The sequence below is a fragment of the Canis aureus genome, chromosome 6, assembly GCF_053574225.1.
Source record: "Canis aureus isolate CA01 chromosome 6, VMU_Caureus_v.1.0, whole genome shotgun sequence".
In the NCBI taxonomy this organism is placed as follows: domain Eukaryota; kingdom Metazoa; phylum Chordata; class Mammalia; order Carnivora; family Canidae; genus Canis; species Canis aureus.
In genome coordinates, this window is record NC_135616.1 from 60,404,195 (window position 1) to 60,426,045 (window position 21,851).

A 21,851-nucleotide genomic window follows, 5' to 3' on the forward strand; every position below is an offset into this window, starting at 1 on the left:
GCCAGATCAAACACATAAGGATTCTTTTCCAAGGACAATGGAAATCCTATGAACAGTTTCAAGCATGGAGGTCATATATTCTGTCTCCCATTTTATAAAAGACCACTCTGGCTACTGGGTTAAAAAAAAAATGGATTTGATAAGAAACAAAATTAAAGATAGGCAAATATGTAGCAGTTCAGGAATGGGCTCCAGTTGGCTTGGATGGTGTCATGAAGACAAAGTGGAAGAACTTAAAAATCCAAATTCCAAAATGGAATTGATAGGCTTTACAGATTACTTGGATATAAGAAGAGACAGGGTAAAACTAAAGAATGGCTGCCAAGTCACAAGCTTGAGCAAATGGGCAGATGGCCATGTAAATTACTCCAAAGCAATAGCAGTATAAATCAAAAGTTCCACTATAGACAAGTAAATTTGAGGGAGATAATTAAACACCATGATATATAATTTTGAACCTCAGAGAAGATCCTGGGCTACAGACATCAACGTATAGATGATATCTAAAACCATGAATCTAAGAGCATCTGGGCGGTTCAGTAGTTGAGCATCTGCCTTTGGCTCAGGGTATGATCCCGGGGTCCTGGGATTGAGTCCTGCATCAGACTCCCAGCAGGAAGCCTGCTTCTCCCTCTGCCTAGGTCTCTCTCATGAATAAATATATAAAATTTTAAAAAATAAAACCATTAATTTAGGTGAGATCATTTAGGAAGAGAGAGACGTGCAGGATCATGCTTATAGGGGAACAATGATTTGAATACTGTGGATTTCTCACTTGAAACCATACAGGTTAGAAAGAAGTGAAAAAACATTATTATCTTAAGTGCTTAGAGAAAAACTGTCAATTCAAAATTCTTTGTCCACAGAAAATATCCTTTAGAAATTAAGATGAAATAAAGACATTTTCATTTGAAGGGAGGAATGTGCTGCCAGTAGACCTGCTTTAAAAGTATTCAATTCAGACACAATGGAAATTATACCAGAAGTAAATTTTGGGTCATTAGAAATAAAGAAAGAAAAATAAAGATGGTAAATAGACTGTTCTTCTCTTCAAGTTCTTAATATAGGATGGTTGGAAGCATACAGTGTAATGTCATCTGTAGGGACCTTTCAATGCATGTAGATGTAATATATGACAATTATAACATAGGGAAAAGAAAAATCTATATGATGGCAAGGTTCCCATATTTCACCTGAGGCAGCAAAATATGGATTCAAAGTAGTGTGAAAAGTTCAATATGTATATTAAAATCCCTACAGCAACCACAGGAAAAACCACAGAGATATGGTCAGAAACAACAGATAAGTGAAAATGGAGTACTAAAAAGGCATTTAATAATCCAAGAGAAAACAGGAAAGAGGAAAGAAATAACAAAAAGAATAAAATACAGACCTAAAACCAAACATCAATGACTAATGTTAAATGAAAATGGTCAAAATATAAGGTGGTTTATCATAATAGATATGTATAATCCAACTAGAGGCTATCTAAAAGAAACTCACTTCAAATACAAACATAGAAGCAGGTTAAAAATAAAAGGATGAAAATATGTGTCCACACAAAAACCTGTATATGAACCTTCACAGCATTATTCATAACAGCCAAAAGTAGAAACAACCAAAATATTACTGAATGGATAAATAAAACGGAAATACTAATACATGTTATAACATACATGAACCTTGAAAACACATGCCAAGTAAAAGAAGCCAGTCAAAATAAACACATGTTGTGTGATTCCATTTAGATGAAAGGTCTAGAACCGGTAAATCCATAGATACAAAAAGTAAATTAGTGGTAGCCGAGGGTCAGGATGTGGGGAGGAATATGGAATGATTGCTAATGGCTAGGGGGTTTCTTTTTGGGGCGGTGAAAATATTCTAAGAGTATACTGTATTGATGATTGAAGAACTCTGAATATACTAAAACCACTGAATCATACACTTTATTTTGATTTATTTAATTTTTTTAAAAAAGGAAAGAAATCATGACCAAAAAGATAGTAGTTAACCCCCACCCCACCCCCAAAGCTCTAACCAGTCACATGAGCATCACCCACTTTCCACTAGGTGCCTGGCATTCAGCTGGTGGCACACTCTGCCCCCACCGGACTGACCCGAAAGCACTGGGGCAACAGGTGCCAGTATTCACACTCAGCAGGTTAGTCAAATCAGACAAACTGGTGGGCTAAAATTCAGAAGTTCTCTCCAGGTTTTCTGCCCATCGGCTGAGCACATACAAACTATCGTAAGCCTATAAAATTTAAGGGAGATGGGAAGGGTAGAAAAGCAGGAAGTTGGTGGGAGAAAAGAAACTACAGGTCACTCAAGCTTTCTCCTTGGCTAGTGGCTCTGGACACAGACTTTGAGAGACCAGGAGAGGTAGGCTCCAGATTGCTTGCTTGCTTCAAGATTTTATTTATTTATTCATGAGAGACGGGGGGGGGGGGGGGGGGGGGGGGAGGGGGGGGGCAGAGACACGGGCAGAGGGAGAAGCAGGCTCCTGTGGAATTCAATCCCAGTACCCTGGGATCACAAACTGAGCCACAGGCAGGCACTCAACTGCTAAGCCATCCAGGCATCCCTGGGCTCCAGATTTCTTATAGAAGAAAAAAATCCTTTAAGAAGGAGCTAAGACATGCCATGCAAAATAATTCTTCTTACAGAGGGCACAGGAGACAGGGCAGCTGACTCTCCCATCTAGGAGACAGGAGAGCGGTGAAGAAGTTCTTATAGTACCATGAAGTAAGACAAAAGGCAGGGGGAGAATATTGAGGTTCTGGCCAAATATGAGACTGGTACACACACAGTTAAAGATTAAAAAGCCATCAGGCACTCTCAAAGCCGAATCCTGCCTGCAAACACTGGCTATAGAGTGCTGCAGAAGATTCTTGCTGTGAACCAAGTCAAGTTAGTTGCCTGGCTAGAGGTGGTGGGGAGGGATAAATGTTTTTATTTTCAAAGGGATGAGGTAGGGAGAGCAGCCATGATTAGTAAAAAGAGACCTGTACGAAGCAGAAAATATTTAGACAGCATTTTAATATGTATTTTCATATATATATTTAAAGTTAAGAGAAAACTAATTCAAGCCATGCCCTGTGCAAAAAAAGGGGGGGGGGTGAAAAAGACAATTTTTTGGAAAGATTTTATTTACTCATGAGAGACACAGAGAGAGACAGAGACATAGGCAGAGGGAGAAGCAGGCTCCCTGCGAGGAGCCTGATGCAGGACTCCATCCAGGACCCTGGGATCACGCCCTGAGCAGAAGGCAGATCCTCAACCACTGATCCACCCAGGCATCTCATAAAAGACAAATTTAAAATGAGACCTCTGTCTAGTGCTCTAGTCTCATCTATCACAGCTTGTTACTTTTATTTTGGAAGAGGAGATATAAAAGTTTCTTTCCATCACTCAGAGGGCAAGTGTAGCCACTTATAAAAGCAGAATGACAGGGACAGACTAGAAGAGTCAGAGGTGAAAGGGAAGAGCAGGAAAGGAATTTTCAAAAATAAAATTAAGGTGACTGTTCCAGAAGGGTGCGGTAAAGAGGACATGGTGGACCAAAGTCTGTTAGTCAAATAATGTTTCAACTTTTAAATTATTCTCTGTTCTGTTTTGTTGGGTGTTTTGTTTGTTCAAGTCTAAGATCTTTGTTAACAAGCACCAACAGGAAATATAGGATCCTTTCCCTCCTCTGGCCTGCCTCCACCGAAGCCACCACAATCGCCTGGTTGGCTGGATGCTAGAAGAGTCCTGTGTGTGTGTGTGTGTGTGGACCCAGAATGAAGGGCAGCCTCCTCCTCTGATGGCTGGGCTTGTGAACAGTGCAGTATCTTTTGGCTTTCCACATCTCTAAAATGTTTTACAACCTTACTAACACTGAATGAAGCTAGGGGAGAAGGGGTTTCTGTTCAGTCATTAATTATTTCCACTTCTGAAACATACTGTAAGTTTATGAGCAAGATGTCTGCATGGTTCGGCTTTCCACTGAAAGAGGAACATTTTAAAGCCAGCATTTTGGACTGGTAGTCAAAGGCTACCACCTCATCCTGCAGCCGCTTCTCCTGGCACGTCCAGCACAACACGTGGCTCCCAACACAGAACTACTTGCCCGGAGGAGCTGCTTGTCTTGGGAGAGCAGCCACAGCTGGCCTGAGTCCTACATTTTAAATGGGTTAATTTTGTATGTCAATTTATATCTCCATAAAGCATTAAAAACGTTATGCTGTGTGGAAAAGGCCAGATCTAAAGTCTACATATTGCATGATTCCTTTCACATGAAATACCCACAAGAACATGTGTATAGAGACAGAAAGCAAAATGAGTGGTTACCTGGGATGGGTAGGAATGCCAACTGACTATAAAATAGCACAGGAACCTTTTGGGTGATGGAAATGCTCTAAAACTAGACTATGGTGAGAGTTACACAACTATGTATATTGTTACAAATCACTGAATTGTACATCTTTTAAAACTTAAGTTTTATGAAATGTAAACTATAGCTCAATAAAGCAGTTTTTTTTAAAGCACAAAAGGCAATAAAAAGCAAATTCAGACTTTTGTTCTCTGAAAGATATCATTAGGACGATCAAAAGATAAGCTATAGACAGGAGAAAATATTTGCAAATTTTATATCTGGCAAAGGATATATATCCAGAAGATATCAAGAACTCTCAAACTCAGTAGTATGAAAACAAACCACCCAATTTAAAAATGGACAAAGATGGGGATCCCTAGGTGGCTCAGCGGTTTAGCGCCTGCCTTCAGCACAGGGCATGATCCTGGAGTCCTGGGATCAAGTCCCACATCAGGCTTCCTGTATGGAGCCTGCTTCTCCCTCTGCCTGTGTCTCTGCCTCTATGTATCTCTCATGAATAAATAAATAAGAGCTTAAAAAAAAATGGACAAAAACTCTCTGCACCAAAATTAATGACCAATAAGATACTCAACATCAGCAACCATTAAAGAAATGCAAATTAAAACCACAATGAGATACCACTATACATGTATTAGAGTGATGAATCTAAAAATTCTAAGAATACCAAGTGCTTACTACAGATGCAAACCAACTGGAACTCTCATAAATTGGTGGGTGGAATGCCATATAGTATAGCCACTCTAGAAAGCAATTTGACAATTTCTTATAAAATGTCACTTATAGGATCCAGCAATACCACTATTGCAAGTAATTGTCCTGGAGAAATGAAAACTTCCATTTAAGCAAATACCTGTACGTGAATGCTTATGGCAGTTCTATTCCCAACTATCCCTAACTGGAAATAATCTAAGTGTTCTTCAGTGGATGGATGAACAAACTGTAGTATATCCATACAATGGAATACTACTCAGCAATAACAAAGGAATGAATTACTGATACACACAATAACCCGAACGGACCTCAAAGGCATTATGCTGAGCTTCCCAAAGAAGCCGTTATTGAAAACATATATTTCCCAAAAGACAAAACCATTGTGGTTCCCAGGGGTCAGGAGTAGGGAAGGTGTAACTAAAAAAGTGAGCACAATGGGCTTCTGGGAGAAATGATGACTATTCTGTATCCTGACAGTGGTGGGGGTTACATAAATCTATGCATGGGCTAAAATTCATAGAACTGTATATGCCCAAAAGAGCTGATTTTACTGTATGTTAGTTTAAAAAATAAAAAATGTTAAAGTTTAGGATCCAGTACTAAGCCCTAAGGAACATCTACATTAGGGGAGCAAAGAGAAAGAAGTCAGCAAAGGAGATTAAGAATAGTTGGCAAGGAAGGAAAACACCTAAGGCTGAGAAGGGGATTCTGTATGTGGAAGGAGGGAAGATCGACAGCATTAACTACAGCTGACGTGTTAATAAATGAGTATATAAGCGTATTCATTGCTTTTGTAAACTATGTATCAAGAACTTTCACATATTCTTATAAATCTTCAAAAGCCTTCTTTCTAATGGTTATATATATTTCATCTTGCAGAGGTACCACCACTTCTAATAACACTTATGCGTACCAAATTACAAGTCACCTAGTAATAACACTTATGTGCACTTTGTATCCCTCCCAATTTTTCTCTGATTAACATGATCTCAGAACAAATTTTCAAGTCAAAGGACACTTTCAAGACTCATGATACATACTTCCAAATCACTTTCCAAAAAATTTTACCACTTTATACTCAGTGACATATAAATGTTTACTTCATCGTCTCTATGTATCTTTTTTATAATTTCAAAGGCAAACAACAGTAACTTGTTTAAATTCACAATTCACTTTCCATTTCTTTTGCTAACTACATAGCAATTTATTCCTCATGACATAAAGCATTTTCTCATTGCTTTTGCTGTTTGTGTTTCCTACTTTGTAAGTTGTTAGAGGCACACACAGTAAATTAATATCAACAAATGGGAAATATAACCTCCAGTGGCACTCTTACTTCTAGATATGACAAAAAATTCTGATCCTTCTCTATGTGTAGGCCCTCAATTTCAAACACCTCACAACTGGAGCTGTCATTTTTATAACAGCATGTATTCTTAGAGTGGATGGCCATCTCAGATGAACTATCCCCACAACAGACCACCTATCCCTTTTTCCTACCAGCATGAAACAGACAGCATTATAGAATCCAATGCACAGAAAAGTACTTCTAAGACAGGGGTCTTTCAGTTAACATTTTGGGATCAAACAGTAGACCTTAAAATATATTCAATTCCATTATTATTGAGATGAAGAAACAAAGCTAGTGTCAGAACCAGATGGTCTCAAGGATGGCAGCTGCCATAGTCCTGCCTTCTATTAACCCTCGCTACTCAACCTCCCAACACAGCAGCTGACTATTAAGTCTAAGAAAGCAGAGCACCAATTCCATATCATCTACTTCACCCTTCGTTTTCACCTCCTTACCTTTCTCCTTTGTGAACTCAAGGCTTTAGGAACAAAAACTGGTCTCTCAAAACAAAAACAATCTCAATGTTAAGGTTTTTTAGACTTTTTTTTTTTTTTTTTAAATCAAAGGACTCAGGCTCTGTATTAAGCAGCCCTTGCTCTGCCATTCAAAAGGTGAGGTGTCAAGTTGAAGAAATTATTTACAATATCTGAGTGTACAATTTTCATTTGTAAAACAGGAAGGAAATGGTAAGTACTTTTTACGAATCCTTAAATGAGATTAAGCATATAAAATGCTTAGGGGAAAATCTGACACCATTACTTAAAACTTTAATTCTTTCAGTAGTCTAAAAGGGGTGCCTTCCTACCTGGAAAATACATCTATTAAGAGATAAGAATAAATGTGTTGGGCTCAAGTTAGAAGATCTGCATGGATAACAAGAAGTCTGAAGTACAGAAATAAAAATAAGCAACTCTAAATTTTTGCAAAAATAACTCTCTTTAGATCAGTTAGGAATAGTAGTTATAATCCCCCTAGCTCTCATACAGTCTCACATTGGAGTATTATCACAAAAAGTCACAAAAATCAAAATGCTATTTTAATTAGGACCATGCTTACCCTCCTCGTCTATTCAAATCCTGTATTATCTTTCAAAGTGTAGCTAAAGTTCCTAGATTCTCCCTGAACTCGACCTCTCTGACCATTTCTGATTAAGTAATCTTTGCCTTTGCCTAGAACAACAACTGTCACACTATATTGGGACATCTTCTATAGTGTATTTACTATAATTTATTACTTCCTTTTTTGTGTGTCTCTTTCTCTCCAATAAGATTAAGTTTCTACATGTATAGAACCATCATGTTTCTCTACCCAATGAAACCCAGCAAAGTGCTTTACTAATAAATGACTGGTAAAAAAGGATTAACTCATTCAAAAAATTCAGTGTGAGACTTCTTATAACAAAAATAAAACCTATTTAGCAGCATCTTTTCCCTTTCTCTACACTAGCATTTCCCAAACTTTATTTTCATTTACCACTACTCTAAGGACTAAAATTACATTTAACTTAATAATTCAACTTAATTCAATTTCTCCCCATAAGACAAAGTATAAAAGGATAAGATTTTGCAAGGTAGCACTGAGCTTTGGAGGGTCACAAACCACTGTAAATACCTAAGTTATTATCACCCCTGTTGAGAATGCATGCTCAATACTTAACCAAATCCTCTAAACAGGACTCATTTGTTCCTGTTAGAGTAGGAGCTTTTTCTAATTACAAAACCATAGATGTCAACATACTTTGGACTCAAAGTTTTCCGTTACAGAGGAAGGAAGAGCACCTTTTTCTAAGCAGGGGTTAAAAACATGAACACGGCAGCCCGGGTGGCTCAGCAGTTTAATACCACCTTCAGTCCCGGGTGTGGTCCTGGAGTCCTGGGATCAAGTCCCACATCGGGCTTCCTGCATGGGGACTGTTTCTCCCTCTGCCTGTGTCTCTGACTCTCTCTTTCTGTCTCTCATGAATAAATAAATAAAATCTTTAAAAAAAAAAAAAAAAAAAAAAGGCAGCCCTGGTGGCGCAGAGGTTTAGTGCCGCCTGCAGCCCAGGGCCTGATCCTGGATCAAGTCCCACGTCAGGCTCCCTGCATGGAGCCTGCTTCTCCCTCTGCCTATGTCTCTGCCTCTCTGTGTCTCTCTCTCATGAATAATTAAATAAAATCTTAAAAAAAAAAAAAAAAACATGAACACACACACACAATATAAACCAAGGCAGAGAAAAGGCTTTGAGTATTTTAAGTTTTACAAGATCAGACCAAGACACGTCGGAACCTAGGTAGGCTAATAATTAATACATCTTCAAAACAACAGTCTTTAAATATGTGTTTAACATTTACTTAGCAAGAAGCCTGAAATTTGTGCTAAGGGAGAAGAGAAAACAGAAAGGAAGAAGTGGTCCTGAATAATTCATCTCTGGCCCTAAACTCAGGAGTCCCTGACTCAGCAAAAGACCCTGCAGCTAACCAGAATTACCCACCTCAGCAGGCACTTTCCCATGCCCATTGGTGGTCTCAGGCTCTAGCCCAAACAGTTTAGGAAAATATTCCCCAATACCACAGATAATACTCCTTATGAGAGGATTTTTAGAAAACAATTTCTTCTCCCTGTTACACTTCCAGAGAACCTTTAGAAATCGACACTGGAGAGGAGCCCAGCTGGCCCATTCCTTAATCCAGTTCAGTGATTTTTGCTGCATGAGAAACGTGGCCTGATTAAAAGAAAAGCTTGGAAATATATGTACGTCTTAGTCAAGTAATGTGAGATATTTGTGAGGCAAATGACAGACAACCTTGACATCCAAACAAAAGAATTCAGACTGTATTGGGATACAATAGGTAATCACTGTAGATTCTTGAGAAGTAGTAACACACTGTGCTATTTAGAGAAGACTGCTTTAGGACACCTGAGTGGTTCAGTCAGTCAGCCTTCTGGTTCTTGATTTCAGGGTCCTGACTTCAAGCCCTACATTGGGCTTCACGCTGGGCATGGAGCCTATTGCGGGGGGTGGGGGGAGGAAAATTTGGGGCGCCTAGGTGGCTCAGTCAGTTAAAACATCCAACTCTTGGTTTCAGCTCAGGTCATGATCTCATGGGATTGAACCCAATGTCAGGCTCTGTACTCAGCGAGGAGTCTGCCTGAAGATGCTCTCCCTCTGCCCCTCCCCACACACATGCACTGTCTCTCTCTCTAAAGCAAAAAAAATACATCTTTAAAAAAAAATAAATAAGACCGGTCTATAATGCTTCTAATGGACCCCCTGCAGATAGAACAATTATCTAAAAGTTTGCTGCAGAAAACTAAGCAGGGATGATAAGGGCCTGTTTGTGAAATGGACAATGATAGATTTAAGAAATCTCTTGAAGAAGGGAGTAACAGAGGATATAGAAAAGGAAACTAATAAATCTCTCTCTGGTTTGGAACAAAAGGAATATAAAGTAACATCCAGATTTCAAAGACAGAGTTATAAGACTAGAATATAAATGAAGTCTATCCCAATGGACATTAAGAGTTGTCAACACGGTTCAACATTTTATACAAAAGACAAAGGAAAGTAGTAGTATTCCATCAAGACATTTTTTTATCAACCAAAAAAGTGGCAATAATCACAAAGTTTTGTATTCAGTTGACAAAATACTCTTTAATTCAAAATCATTTATTTCTGGATGGTACTAGATAACAGAAACATCTATCCTCATTTTTTCTTTCCTTCTTCCATGCATCCTCTCTAGGTGAAATCATTCACATCCATTACTTTTATTTATAAACTCGAGGCTATCAGCTCCTGTATTAGTTTTCTGTGGTTGCTATTAACAAACTGCCACAAATTGTTTGACTTAAAAAACAGAAACACATTCTCTCAGAATTCTGGAGGCCAGAAGTCAGAAACTGGTATCACTGGGACAAAATGAAGGTGCTGACAAGGCATCAGCTCCCTTTAAAGGCTCTAGGGTAGAATCCATCGCTTGCCTCTTCTAGTTCATGGTTGCTACCAGCATCCCTTGGCTTGTGGCCACATCACTCCAATCTTTAAGACGAGCATCTTCAGATCTCTCTGCTCCACTGTCACATCATCATCTCCTCTGCATGTGAAACCTCCCTCTGTCTCCCTCTTATAGAGATACTGATTACATTTAGGGCTCATTTGGATAATGCAAGATAATCTCTCCATCTATAAAGACATCTCCCCTCCCCACTTTTTTGCAATGTAACATTTACAGTTCCACGGATCAGGGCATGGGTATCTTTTGAGAGGGCACTCTTCAGCCTATCACAGCTCTCAAATCTCACCAACCCCAAATCACTCTCTTGACCAGCTGACTCCTATAGCCTATGGCTAAGTATACTTAGATATCCTAAAAGAACCAAAAACCCATTTTGTTCCTACTTCTGCGTTTTCAGTTTAGCATGTGTGCATGCATGTGTGTTCTGGTTGTTGTTAATGGCATACCCATTCACCCAGGTATCCAATCCAGAAACCTCATCATCATTCTAGAATCCTCTTTCTTCCCTAATTCCCTCCAACACTACTATCCTATGGACTCCAGCTCCCAAATCTCTCAAATCTGTGTACTCTACTCCCTTACCACTGTCCTCATTTATGCCCTATTTCCTTGCCTGCATGGCTATAACATTCATCTACTGATCTTCTTGACTTTAGTTTCATTCTGCTCCAATGTAATATCCACATTGCCTCTAAACTGCTATTTTGAAAGGGCAAGACCACTTCGAGTTACGTTCCTACTTAAAACCTTTAAGAGTTTGGGGGGTGCCTGGGTGGCATAGTTAGTTGAGCATCAGACTCTTGGTTTTGGCTCAGGTCATGATCTCAAAGTCCTAAGATCGAGTCCCCTGTCAGGCTCCACGGCAGAGTCTGCTTGAGTTTCTCTCTCCCTCTGCCCCTCTTCACCTTTGCTCATGCGTATGTGCATTCTCTCTCCAATAAAAAAAATAAATCTTTGGGATGCCTGGGTGGTTCAGTGGTTGAGCATCTATCTGCCTTTGGCTCAGATCATGATCCCAGGATCCTGGGATCAAGTTCCACACTGAGCTCCCTGCAGGGAGTCTGCTTCTCCCTCTGCCTATGTCTCTGCCTCTCTGTGTCTCTCATGAATAAACAAATAAAATCTTTTAAAAATAAATAAATCTTTAAACACACACACACACATACACACACACACACACACACATACACCTTTAAAGGTTTGGGCTCTCTACCGCACAGAGTTAAATTCCAAATTCCTCAGCATGGTATGAGAAACATCTGCCATGATCTGGCACTTAGCCTTTTCAGCCTCTCCTACCTCTCCTCTCACCAGTCTTTCTTGTACCTTATGTTCATCTATGTACAGCTCTACCAAAAGTTCTCTGAATATGTCCATTTGTTCAATCTACAAATTCTTTCCTTCTACATTCTCCCTTTCCGGTTACCTAGTGAACTAATTGAACACAACTCATATTTCTTCTCTTCAGTTTCTCAAAGTATTTTCCCTCACACCTAAAATAAAGTTTCTAACTCTACACTGCATCACAGTCACACAGATTTTTCTAATTATTTGTTATTAGTTATTATTAGTTATTATTCTATTAGTTATTTGGGGAGGAAACCCTGCACAGCACAGAAAAATACACAGTACTATTATTTACAATGTGTGACTCCAGCTTCACCCTATGTATGGATAGGGATTACATCTTACACTTACCTGTTTTCCTAGAACATGTATTCAATAAATATTTGTTGACATGCCACGCCACTTTTTCTTAATTATAGAAACAATACCTGCCCGTTTTTAGAAACTAAAAGAAAAATGAAGGGGGGTGGAGTAAAAAATAAATAAAAATAAAAGAAAGATGAAGACAATTAACAGCACCCATGAGGGGCACATGAATGGCCCAGTGGTTGAACATCTGCCTTCGGCTCAGGTCATGATCCCGGGGTCCTGGGATAGAGTCCTGCATCAGGCTCCTCAAGGGGAACCTACTTCTCCTTCAGCCTATGTCTCTGCCTTTCTGTGTCTCTCATGAATAAATAACTTCTTTTAAAAATAAATAAAATCAGCCATGATCTCATTACCCAGAAATAATTACTGATAACATTTGCCATACATTTTAATCCAGTCTTTTCCTTATCTTGTTCTTCAAGATGTTTCCTAATACATACTCTTAGGGCAATTTTAGCCTTAAGGCTAAAATTAAAACATAACCTACCAATTTTTGTAATTTAAGATTTGGAACTTGGCAAAAGAAGGAACTCAGTGCATAGATTTGTTTGGGAAATGTGCAAATTTGATTTATTTCATTTAGATTTCTGTTCTAGTTATTCAGATCCCTAAGATTCAAGATCTGTAGAAGTGATATGGTTTCAAGGAATTTCAAAGCAAACTCCATCATAGGTAGCTAGTTTTTATACATTTACAAAACATAAACAATTTAAATTTTCAAGGATGAACAAAATTTAAAATAAAACACAAGATATAATCCACTCCTGAAGTATTTTACCCATTTTGTGGCCAAAACACCAACTACCCAAAAGTATAAACAGTCCTTACATGTTGTCAAAATGCAAAGTTTTCAAAGTGTTTCAGAGATTTATTCTAATGAGCTTATAATTTTATTTTTAAGTGGCATACTTAATTATGCACTGGTCTTTATGAAAGAGAAGTTGAAGGCTCCCTAGATCTTGCATTTCCTCACAAAGCTGAATCAGAAGTGTGGCTTTCAATTCAACTCTCAAGGAAACAAAGGACTTGTTATAATTTATTATATTTGAGATACTGAGTAAGCCACATTTTCCCCATCTGCATTTTCCTTGTGTTTCTTATTAGAAGATAGGGTCTTTTCACACAGCTAGAGACAAAATCTATAAATTGGTCCTAATTGTAGTTCTTCAATGGGGTCTGAAGCCAAAACTCTTCCTAACAGGAAGTGTTATCCTGCCTTGTGTAGTTCCACCTGCAGACGTCATTCTTGAAAGAGGATCTTGTATGAAGAGAGTGATATAATGTGGGAATTAGGAATCCTTGTGTTCTAAGAGTATCTCTTCAATATTATCTCCCTAATAGCATCTACTTCTCGTCATTTCTCACATCATCATTTTCCTCTTTCTGAAGGCATAGTCGTCTTGAGATAATATTAGGATATATGCATTTGGGAAAGAGTCACCGAGCCATAGTCAGATCAGACTATAAACAGATAGCTGTTTGCATTCAACAATATGATCACTAATTTTTCTCTGTATTAATCACTTTATCTTGCACATAGTAGGCCCTCAAGTATTTTTAAATTAATGTGCACAAATGTCTACCATCACGAAGTTTTCTTTTCATTTATTTATTCATTCATTCATTCATTCATTCATTCATGACAGACTCAGAGAGAGAGAGGCAGAGACACAGGCAGAGGGAGAAGCAGGCTGCATGCAGGGAGCCTGACGTGGGACTCGATCCTGGGTCTCCAGGACCACACTCTGGGCCAAAGGCAGCGCTAAACCGCTGGGCCACCGGGGCTGCCCACGAAGTTTTCATGCAAATTAAAATTGACTCAAAGCAATCCTAGTCCTCTACAGTAGGACTGTAATGACAGCTACCATTTATGCAGTACATACATACCAAGCACTTTACACACCTTTTTTTTTTTTTTTTAAGATTTTATTTATTCATTCTTGAGAGACAGAGAGAGAGAGAGGCAGAGACAGGCAGAGGGAGAAGCAGTCTCCCTGCGGGGAGTCCGACATGGGACTCGATCCCAGGACCCCAGGATCACACCTGAGCCAAAGGCAGACACTCAACCACTGAGCCACCTGCACTTTACACACTTTAATTGATGTATAATTTATAATATCATTACCTACAGCTCTGAAAGACAAGCATTATTATCACCAACATATAAATTCTCAGAAATGTTAGGTAACTTATTCAAGTTCCAGAGGTGGTGAAGCCAGTGTACAAAATCCTTGCACTTGTCTAACTCCAAACCCCATGCTCCTTTCACAATTTCAGGATGCCTCCCTCATTCAATAGAGAGTGATATAAAAACTGGAATACCTGGAGAAGGTATCTTTCCCTGGAGAAGAATTTCAGAACAGCCAGACTCCCCAAGTGAATTGACTTTGATTCCTCTGTCCATATTTAAGAATGACATTTAAGAATCAAACCAGAGAGTAATAAGAATGATAAACACATGCTTACCATCTAGTCCATTCTATCACAGAAAACTGGACATCTCTGCCATTTATTCCTGGCAGAATAATCACAAATTTTTCCAGAATTAATGCATAATGACTCAGGGAAGAGTTCTAAATATTTGTATAGGTCATGCCAGAATCCCAAATGCAACAAAAACAGAACCTCTTCTCTCAGTAACTGGACAACTTTCACCTCTTCTTTGAACAATCTTATTTAGGCCAAAATAGAATAGATGGTGTCTTTTCTTTTGATTTGTCCTCAAAGACAGGAAGAGCCGAACAAAAGTCTTCCCTTAATGTATGGCTCATCTCATACCACACACAAAAAATGTGTATGTGGGTATTCATTAGGAAATAATTCTTATAGTTCTTAAGGTTCTCTAACCTTATCCTTTAGGACACCTGTCACTGACCTGAAGAGAACTTAGTAACTTAACAATCCTTTCATATAATGCTTAAAAAAAATAAATAAAAATTAAGACACTGGTTTTTCCTGTATCAGATCCGTGGAGCTAATCTTCTAATATGTCTGAAGAGACATGTCTATGTGCATATACTACACTCCCTATACTTGGCTCCTGGCTGCAAGCTATTTCCTGCTGAGCCCAGGTATTTCCAATTGCCTTAACTAAGAAACAAAGACCTTATTCATGACCCTTATTTCAGCAGCTACTAGTTGTCCAAAGCAACAGAATCCTCCCTATAGTATGAGCATTAGAGCTAAGAAGAAAAACACCATCATTCAGCAAAATTCTTTGGGGTTAATGCTTATATTAATATATACTTTTTGTTCAAATAATCTATAAAAAAACATGCTCAGAATGCAATCCCTGTGATTTCATTGCAAACCATCTCCAGCTTAAAACAAGACTACCATTAAAATTACAAAATTATTGAAAATTTTTAATACACCTTTGTTAATAAAGGTCTCCATTTAAGTTACTTTTATTTGGATATCTGTCAGCATCAAACTGTGAATCCCTAGTACTCTACGTACTACATAAATACTGTGTATTCACATGACTATGAACAATTACTCACAGTAAAGCTATTATCACTGGCTTCCTTTATCATGCGAGGTAAAAACCATAGGACAGCAGAAAACTCTGCATTAACATTACTACAACTACCGAAAGTCTTCCCAGACCACTAGTCCAAATATTAGGTGAGAGCTACAGAGACCTTAGGAAAGAAAGAAAATGAATACTTTAGAGGTATCTAAAGATAAAAATACAGAATCCTTAAGAGCAGGAGCCAGCGAAGTTTCTTCACCAAGATAGCTGGGCCCAGGGCAGCCTGGGTGGCTCAGCAGTTTAGTGCTGCCTTCGGCTCAGGGCCTGATTCTGGAGACTTGGGATCAAGTCCCAAGTCAGGCTACCCGCATGGAGCCTGCTTATCCCTCTGCCTGTGTCTCTGTGTGTGTGTGTGTGTGTGTGTGTGTGTGTGTGTGATGAATAAATAAAATCTTAAAAAAAAAAGAAAAGATAGCTGGGCCCAGGTCAAGAAAGGAGTGGCTTTGTGTATTTAAACTATCGCAAAGAGTATGACTAATTTCAATTCTCCTTTCAGTTTTGCTAGATTTCCACTGATTCTATCCTGATGATAGAAGGGCAAAATATGGTGCTCAATAACATCTACAGGACAGACCAAGAAAGAATATAAATTAGACATCAAAATTCTTCCTAAATGGTAAGCAAGATTGTGAGGAAAAGGAATAAGAGATAGGTATAATAATAAGAGGCAGGGAGTGGGAGGTTAGGGGAAGCAACATTATACTAACGCCATAGGAACAAAACTTAAAGTCTGGATTTTTGAGCACCATACCATCTAGTAGGGAAAAGAAGACAGGAACAGAAAATTAGAATCTAACAGTTTTTGAGTACTTGCTTATATAAGCCAGGGAATTCATCTATATTATCACTAATTCTCCTCTTAACACTGATATGATAGAAAGATACTATTATCCCATTTCTCAGATGAATGGCTATGTGCTATAACGTAGGGAGATAATTTTGTGAGTTTTTTTAAAGATTTATTTATTGAGAAAGAGAGTACATACATGCATGTAAGCAAGGGAAGGGGCAAAGGAAAAGGGAGAGAGAATCTCAAGAAGAGCTCAGTCTCACAACCTTGAAATCATGACCTGAGCCAAAATCAAGAGTTGGACACTTAACCAATAGAGCCACCCAGGCACCCCTTCAGAGAGACAATTTGGAATAAGTTCTGAAATTCTGCCTCTAGCACTTATGAACCTTGAAACTATGGGTAATTAATAACTAAAAATAAATCCACCCTATTATCAGCAAGGCACAAAAGAACCGTAAGAGTCTTGCAAAAGCATATGTGCCTTATTAAACATCCTCCAATGCCAGGGATCACTTGCCTTGTGCTGCCAAAGTCAAAATGTTTTATAGGTCCCCATAATTGCCTGAGTATTTGGCTTTCTGCATTCATGAAGTGAAACTGACCTCTGATCTACCGCTAGAAATGGGTGAGTAAAATAAAGCCTCTTCCATGACCAGGGCACAGAGGGTAGAGAACAATTTTAAGAAAAGATAAAGCCAGACAAAGATATCACAAGAAAAAAAATACAGACCAATATCCCTTATAAACACAGATGCAAACTAAAATCTTCAATAAATCACTAGGAAACCAAATCCAGGAGTATATTAAAAGAAATATTCACCATGCCATGTGGGATATATCCCAGGAATACAAGGTTGGTTCAACACACAAAACTCAATCAATGTAATACATTAAGCTAATAAAATAAAGAAAAAAAGTATATGATTTCTCAATATAACTCCTTATTATGTGGGGAAAAAAATTTTTAAGCATGAATACCTGATTTAGATATGTAATTTCTGGGCTTTTTAAAGAGATGTTTAAAAGGGATGCTTTGCAGAACTCTTCCTAATTGTGTTTAACAAAAATATATAATAATATCATTTCTCAATTACTGAGTACCTAATACATGAAATTTGATTAATCACAACCACCCTGCAAGGCAGCCGTTCCAGGGAGTATGAACAGGCAGGCAATACACAGTAGTTAAGCACAAACTCTACAGCCAGTCTCTGGGTTTGAATCCTAGTTGTACCACTTACTGTGTGACCTTCACCAAGTTAACCTATCTGTGCCTCAGTTTCTTCATCCAAAATATATAAAAGTACTATTTCTCTAAAAATGAGATAAGGGGATCCCTGGGTGGCACAGCGGTTTAGTGCCTGCCTTTGGCCCGGGGCGCGATCCTGGAGACCGGGATCGAATCCCACATCGGGCTCCCTGCATGGAGCCTGCTTCTCCCTCTGCCTGTGTCTCTGCCTCTCTCTCTCCTCTCTGTGTATTCTCATGAATAAATAAATAAAATCTTTAAAAATAAATAAATAAATAAATAAAAATGAGATAAAAATTAAATACTGATTGTATGTAAGGACCATAAAACAGTGTCTGATATGAACAGCTATATAAAATGTTAGTGAAGATAAAATAGAAGAAATATACACCAAAACCTAACTTCAAACCTTAACAATAAAGTTTATGCCTTTTCTAATTAACAGATCACATGGGATGCTTGGACGAAAACTGATTTCAATTTAATGCAGATAATATGCACACTCTAATTACAGATAGTCACTTTAATCTGGAATTCTTAGAATTTTATATAAAAGAACAATTAATTTTCCAGTTCACAGAGAGGATCTATGTTAACCCCTTCCTTCATCACAATATAATGCATGGTAAAACAGTCACAGAGCACATACAGATTAACACATCTTGCTGGTGAAGGACTGGTAAGCAGTCCTAGAAAAGACCTGGCTCAAATATACTGATGGTAGCTTCATAAATTACCAGTGACAGATGTTTATAATGGAATTTCTGGTGCAGGTGATATCTTGATTTTCTGACCATGAATTTAAGATTAATCTGTCTTAGAGCTAGAAAACAGAGGGAACTGTGCCTATCCCTTCTAACTTTTCTGTTTGTGGTTGCTTTTATCACAGATTATCATTACCCTATAGCCTTCCTGAAAATCTGATTAAAAGCTGTAGGTAGCTACACTTTTTATATTTGGGTAACACAGAATAATAGAACTATATTAATCTCTTAAGTAATCTGGATTGATGTAATGTGTTTAAATGTAGGCTTCTCTGGGCAGCCTGGGTGGCTCAGTGGTTTAAGCGCCTGCCTTTGGCCCAGGGTGTGATCCTGGAGTCCCAGGATCAAGTCCCACGTCGGGCTCCCTGCATGGAGCCTTCTTCTCCCTCTGCCTGTGTCTCTGCCTCTGTCTCTGCCTCTCTCTCTCTCTCCTCTTTGTCTATCATGAATAAATAAAAAAAAATCTTAAAAAAAAAAGTAGGCTTCTCTGAAGTTGTTTGTATTGATAAAAAACCTTTTCTTATACTCTACTTCCTGCACTGCTCCCATGTATCAAAACATTACTTAAATAGAATATGAGGCTTTGAAAAATCAGTATATATCTATCTAATTATCATATCAGTATATATCTAACTGATACAAATCTAATTATCAAATTCTCATAGTAACTATCAGGTAAAGAACTTAACAAGATTATACAGATTTGCTCCAATTTCCTTCTATATTTTATGATAAAAATTCATCTTTGAAAGATAATACTGAGACACAGGTCAGTATTTTGAAAATACTTAGATACAGGGCACCTCAATGGCTCAGTCACTTAAGTGTCCGACTCTTAATTTCAGCTCTGATCTTGATCTCAGGGTCATGAGATCAAGCCCTGTTAGGATTCTCTCTCTCCCTCTACCCCCGCCCCCACACATACTTTCTCTCAAGAAATAAACAAAAATTGAAAAATAAAGTACTTAAAGTAGTTAATGAATCATGCATATATATGTGTATATATATATATATGTTTGATAAATTTGATAAATAATGAATATTTATCATGTGCCACACTGTTTGGGATAACATGCTAAGTCAGTATTTCCCAAAGTGTGTTCCATAAAAGTAGGTTAAGTAGTTGTCGTAGGCCAAGTATTTCCATAGTTAAATAAGATTAGGAACTGTTAAATAAAAGTAGTTCTATAACAAAATCTAACTTCTTAGAGCCAATAATATACTCATGTTCATAGTAGCCCTTCAAAAAGCAGCTACATCATATAGTGTATCCCAGGTGTCTTTTCACTGAGCATTTCAAAACCCTAGCATTCTAGAGAATGTACTCTAAGATATGGAGGGAAAGAAAGGTTTAGATACAGCTATGTGTCAAGCACTTCATGTACATCAATTAAAATTTTCTAATTTTCATAAAAATCCTGTCAGGTAAATAATATGTCCAAGATCACAAGGTGATTTACAGAGTAACCCACATTTAATACCCAGCTGATGGTCTATCTCCAAAGTCCTGTGACACTATCTTTTAATAAGAAAATAAGTAATGGGAACAAGAAACATTACTTACAGAGGATATATAAAGGCCAAACAAAAATGGGTAGAGACATTAAGAAAACACACAAAACAACAACAGGCAAAACTCTTTACTGAAGAGGTTATATGAATAACAAATAGGCATATGAAAAGATGCTGAACTGTAGCCATTAAGGAAATGCAAATTAAAACCACAAAACAACACTATGTGCCTATTAAAATAGATAATATAAAAAACACTGACAGTTATCAAGTGCTGATGAGGATGCTGACCAACTAGAACTCTCATACTTTGCCAGGAAGAACATAAAATGATATAGCCACTCTGGAAAACAGTTTGGCAGTTTCCCATTAAGTAAAACATATATTTACCACATGACCCAGCAATCCCACTGGTGGGTATTTACCCCAGAGAAATGAGAACTTATATTCACAAAAACCCATACAGAAATGTTTATGGCAGAGGCGCCTGGGTGGCTCAGTCAGTTGGGCATCTATCTGCCTTCGGCTTGGGTCATGATCCTGGGATCATGGGATCAAGCCCTGCACTGGGCTGGGCTCCCTGCTCAGCGGAGAGCCAGCTTCTCCCTCTCCCTCTGCTGCTACTCCTCCTGCTTGTGCTCTGTCAAAAAAATAAATAAAATCTTTAAAAAAAAAAAAAAAAAAAAAAAAGAAATGTTTATAGCAGAGCTGTAACTGCCCTAAACTGCAAACAACCTAAATGTCCTTTTATAATAGGTGAGTGGTACATCCACACAATGGAACACAAGCAGCAATAAAAAAAGAATGAACGGAACTATTGACACACACAGCAACTTAGATGAGTCTCAAAGATAGTATGCTGAATTTCCAATAGAAGCCAATGTCAAGACATTACATGCTGCATGGTTCTTTTTAAGTGACATTCTGGAAAAGACAAAACTATAGTGACAGAACAGATCAGCAGTTGCCAGAATTACGAGGTGGGGAGAAGATGAGACTACAGAGGGAATGCACAACAAAGTTTTTTTGGGATGATGTAATTGCTCTGCTGACTGTGCGGTTAAACAAATCTACAGAGGTTAAAATTCATAGAACTATACAAAAAGTCAATTTCATCACGTAATTTTAAAAATAGAGAAAAAAGGCAAAAAATAGGTTAAAGCACATTTCACACCAGTTACATGAGAAAAATCAAAACCATGTCATAAATACCACATGCGCAAAATACTAAAATTTAGCAATACCTACAGATGAGAAATTGTGACCTAGGAACTTAATATTTCCATACCTATTTTTAGATATAAATATCCTTCTGTTCAGAATCATGACAGAAGTTTAGAGGAAAGATCCTTCCTAAACACATGAAATTTGTGGAATTTAGCATTCCAAGATCTTTGCATCTTAGCAGAGACACATCATTGCTTAGGTTGTTATGGCAAAAGATAATGAAATATCTGAGGGATGAAAGGAATGTGCCAATCCTCTTTCCCTCGTGGAATTCCCAAAGTCAATGTAGCTGGCACCTGGTACAATGACTTCAATGCAAGCTCAGAGCTGACATTCCTAGGGAGGGACTCTCAAATAAACCTAGATCATTCCTAAAGATCTACAATACAATCCTCTGTAATCCAAGCAGTCAGCTGTTTGAGACTATAGAAGTATGTAACAACTGCTTTTACACACACACACACACACACACACACACACACACAAACATTTTCTGTGCATGGAATGTTTATGAATGTGTCTGTGCACCCAGAAAGTGGTACACCAATCCATAGGAAATACTGAAATGCCAACTCTGAATAATTAATACACTGATTACTGAAATATTTATTAAACAT

The 21,851-nt window shown here is 38.0% G+C and overlaps 1 protein-coding gene across 4 annotated transcripts in view; it reads right to left on the reverse strand.

Moving 5' to 3' along the window:
• ABL2 (ABL proto-oncogene 2, non-receptor tyrosine kinase) overlaps positions 1-21,851 on the reverse strand; it is a 115,364-nt gene that overhangs the window by 38,784 nt on the left and 54,729 nt on the right. The gene's annotated exons all lie outside the window — the stretch shown is intronic.